We start from the raw sequence: 5,139 nt of genomic DNA on the forward strand, positions 1-5,139 counted from the left end.
ATCACTGGTTCTGAGTGTGAGACTTGTACCATGTTCAGCATGCAAAATTAGACAGGGAGAATTGTCAGATAACTTAAAACTTCAGTTGAAATATTTAGTCTAATTTCTGATTTATTTTTATTTATTTTTTTACATAATTAAGTGCTTAGTTCATTTCCATATCACCTTAAAATAGGACCTGTATATCTTAACACATCTCATGAAGCTGAACTGTGAAATGTAATTTTAAACACTTGACCCAAAATGTATCCAATTAGCGTTTTAGCCATCTTCTATGCACATGTCCAAAGAGACATGCAGGAATTAGAGAGATACGCTTGTGTTATGTGTGTCTGACTGAAGGGTCTTTATAATGAGCATATCATTGAACTCGGTGCTTCCTGCCACGATACACATGAGGACCGCTCTCCAGGCAGGCTCTTTACCAGACCGATGCTTTACCACATCAAATAGATTTCAAAGAGGGGAAAAAGGGAGACAGACAAAGTGTAAAGAACAAGAGTGACCTAATTCACAGTTCAATGAAAATGTATAAAAGGGGTCTCTGGGGAACATGTTTTTACATACTGCTGATGATTCAAATATACTGGAGTTTTACTGAGCTCCATACATATGAGAAAAACATAACTTTAGTAATGAAATACCAACTTTAAGGATTTTATATGAGCTAAACACAACACAAAGCCGGTGACTGATTATGCATACTTCCTTACCTTTTTCTATAGTGGTGATTTTTTTGGTCTGTCCCCTCTGTGTTTCCAGCTTCTCTTTCCTATATTAGCAAATATGCATAAGCAAAATGTAGAAAAATGAAAGCTAGGTTTATATCCTTATTTTTAAATTCCTATATATTTAGAATTAATTGACACTTTATGTTTTGAAGTTGTGTCCCCAGGTTATGCATCTTTCATGTTATATCTATAAGCACCTCGCGATTCTAAAATGATTCTTCATCTACATTTTTTATGTTTTATTAATTAATGATTTTACCAATTTTGAATACCAAATTTATTTAAATAACTAGGGTTTGGCTTATTAGCACGGTCAATTTAGCCCCTGATGGCCCACTAGGTTTATTCTCACTTGTGAGACATTGTAGAAAATGTGATGAGCTTTGACCCATTATGGATTTTAAAATGTTTTAGCGGCTTATCTGGTCAAGTATGTGAAGGTTAAGGTAAGGTGCATTTGGCTTTAGGTGCTATTTAATAAAATGCCGACACCACCACCCTCGTGCTACATTTGCATCTGACACCTCAAGTCATTTGTAAAGAGCAGCCAGTGGAAAAGGCCAGAGAGCACAACATCCAGTATGTCTCTCATTTGCACTCACTCGCTTTCAAAACACATGTTAAAATAGGTGGCAACTGAACAGTGTGTACAGCATTGGAATTGGAAGCTGTGGTTTGAATGTGACATATTATAGCACATCAACATATACTGAAAAGCGTTCTTTTTGTTTACATTATACCTGTAAAGAAACATACACTAAAATCAGCTTTACAAATGCATTTGTGCCTCAGAGTCTCAGTGGGTGTTCCACAGGGTTCTGTACTTGGGCCGCTCCCATTTTTTGTTTGTAGCATCCAGTCAGAGATTTGTATCTCTGGATGTTGTTTCACTGATTATTGAGGCATGAGACAAATATGTCCCACAACTTGCCAGTTTTTTATATATTTATGACTATGAGAATGCTATAAAAATATAATCTCACATTTAAATGAATAATGATCACTAAAAATAAAAAAAAACGATTTTAGGCTTTCATGTACAATTTTAATCTGCTATAAACATCATTATATACAGTATATTAGTAAATCGCATTAGAGAGAGAAAATATCTTCAACAACCTCCAACAGATAAGCAGGTGTTTTGTTGGTTTGTGCCTGAACGATAACTAAGTCAGGTCTGGGCACAGTTTTGGAACAGATGGAGCTGTCAGTGCCAAGGTACGTCAGGCCTGTGTGGGAATGAAATGAGCTCAGCTGAAAGAGGAGCCAATCTAGAGGGTGATGAATACCTTTACATTTTTCAGAAGTAAATAATTACCCAAGCAAGAAACACCACTTTTGAAACAACAACACACACACACACAAAAAAACTAGATGAGTGTTCTTCTAAAAGAAAATGGTTTAGAGGCCCTGGGGGGAACCTCTCAACAGATTGCTGGCATGCATTGTTTAATATGTGTGTCCTATTTTCTGCATAAGGAAATAAAGACATTTCTGCATTAAGAAATGTCTGAAAGTAGCCAATATTCAACATTTTATGGACGTTTTCTCTGCCATTTTGCCCTGCCAGTCCCTTCAGACCCTCCTTATGTCTTCTACACCTGTGGTCACAACCTTTATTTTCTGTTCAGGGGTCAGTTGCATAAATGCCATTATAAGATACTCTTAAAGGATTAGTTCACTTTTAAATAAACTTTTCCTGATAATTTACTCACCCCCATGTCATGCACGATGTCCATGTCTTTCTTTCTTCAGTCGAAAACAAATTAAAGTTTTTGATGAAAACATTCCAGGATTTTTCTCCATATAGTGGACTTCAATGGGCACCAAAGAGTTGAAGGTCAAAATTAGTTTCACTGCAGCTTCAAATTGTTCACAATCACGATCCCAGATGAGAAATAAGAGTCTTATCTAGTGAAACCATCGCTCATTTTCTGAAAAAAAAATAAATAAAAATAATATGCGTTTTAACCAGTAATGCTCGACTGAAGAAAGACATGGACATCTTGGATGACATGGGGGTGAGTAAATTATCAGGAAAAGTTTATTTAAAAGGGGACTAATCCTTTAAGATCTAGTGTGACCCACTAGCAATTAGTCAAGGGGCAGTCAGTCTTACTTTTCAGTATCTAATTAGGCCAATGTTTTAATGGAACTGACTTAAAAAAGTTGTGAACAGCATTAAAGAAACAAAAATTGATGGCTAAATTGTAAGGCTAGTCTTAGCTGCCCCAGGTGAACATTAGGAACAGAGTAAGATGGTGTACAACAAAGTGATGTCTAGTGCTGTTCTGCAGTTTGACCACTGAGCTGTCAAGGGAACAGGCTGAAATGCTAGAATCAATGACACTTGCCAATTGCTCAGTGGGCCGCATTTGTCTCCACTATTTCCTTCAGACAGTCCCAATAGGATTTTACTGCACTTTTCCTTCTTATTGTGTCCCAAAATGACTAAAGAGACTTTGAAAAAGGTTTTTTAAACAATTGTATATATATATATATATATATATATATATATATATATATATATAAAAATGCATTATTGTTATTGTTGTTTTGCAATGAAACCCACTGACAAGCATCATGTAATTATGTAATGTGTGTTTGTGACTGGTCCTCACTAGTTAAAAAGGCTTATAAATCAAACAAAATAAGTTTTATTTAAATCTAGCATTTTTCACGTTTCTGTGATGGGTAGGTTTAGGAGTAGGGATTGGGTTAGGTGATAGAAAATATCATTGACCTGATAAAAAATCAATGGACATCTATGCAAAGTCCTCGCTAAGATAGCAAAACAAACCTGTGTGTGTGTGTGCGTTACAGAAGAATGTTATAAAAGATTAGGGTCAGTAAATGAAATATAATTTTAAGTGAACTAACCCGTTAAATTCTATCCCTTCAAATTCAGTTTTGCTGGGCCTTGAGCTTTCTAACACAGACATCATAATATTTTAAGTATTGATTGTCTATGTGGATGATTTCCAGGTGGAGTTGGAGTTCATCTGAATTGTGCCATCTTAATGAATTGTAAAACAAAGAGCAACTATCCAGAAGCTCTCAGACCTATCGATGTTTGGAAAATGTATTCTAAATCAAAGAGTGCCTCTTCTGAGTAGATGCATTGTGTCTGGCAGCAATATTCAACCTTCTCTCTGGGTCATTGTTGCCTCTGAATAATACAATCATGGCTTACACTGTTAAAACATGTTCAGATTTTTGAGTTTTGAATCAAGTAGATTTCGAGTGCAACTTCGAAAGTATTTGCATCTTTTAAAAGTTTACTGTGTCATTATTAAAAGGATAGTTCACCCAAAAATGAGAGCCTCAGAGCATCCAAGATGTGGGTGACTTCAGTAGAACACAAATGATGATTTTTAACTCCAACCGTTGCGGTCTGTCAGTCATATAACGCATGTCAACAGGAACACAATCTATAAGAGTCAAACAAACATGCACAGACAAATCCAAATTAAACCCTGCTGCTCGTGACGACACATTGATGTCCTAAGACACGAAACAATCGGTTTGTGTGAGAAACCGAATAGTATTTATATAATTTTTTACCTCTAATACACCACTATGTCCAACTTGCGTGTGTGAGGTGTGTACCCGCTCTGGCGTAGTTTAAAAAATTAGTTCACTTTCAAATAGAATTTTCCTGATAATTTACTCACCCCCATGTCCTCCAAGATGTTCATGTCTTTCTTTCTTCGGTCAAAAAGAATGAATGTTTTTGATGAAAACATTCCAGGATTATTCTCCTTATAGTGGACTTCAATGGGCACCAGATGGTTGAAGGTCAAAATTACAGTTTCAGTGCAGCCTCAAAGGGTTTTAAACTATACCAGACGAGGAATAAGGGTCTTATCTAGCAAAATGATCGGTCATTTTCTAAAAAAATACAAATGTATGCTTTATGAACACAAATGATCGCATTGTACGTACTTCAAAAAGCTTACGCTGTATGTCCTACCCTTCCCTATTCTACTTATGGAAAAAACGGAACTGGCGCCATGTTCGCTCCGTAAGTACTCCCAGTTTCTCTCAACATGGAGATAGAAGAACTGTCAGTCAATAAATGTGAAAAAGTAACTTGTGCTACTTCTTTGAAAAAGTAACTTAGATATTTTGTTGTAAATTGAAAAGGTAATGTGTTACTTTACTAGTAACTTGAAAAAGTAATCTGATTACGTAACTCAAGTTACTTGTAATGCGTTACATCCAACACTGGTGATTACTGGCTGTCAAGTGCATTTTATATGTTTTTTATATAACAAAATATATATCATATATTTTTTATCCCATAATATTCTGTACTTTATTTTTTCCAATATCATTTATAATAGTTAACTAAAATTAAAGCCATAAAATGTCATTTTTGTTACTATTTGATCACAGAGTTTTCATC

This window comes from Chanodichthys erythropterus, chromosome 4, assembly GCF_024489055.1.
Source record: "Chanodichthys erythropterus isolate Z2021 chromosome 4, ASM2448905v1, whole genome shotgun sequence".
In the NCBI taxonomy this organism is placed as follows: domain Eukaryota; kingdom Metazoa; phylum Chordata; class Actinopteri; order Cypriniformes; family Xenocyprididae; genus Chanodichthys; species Chanodichthys erythropterus.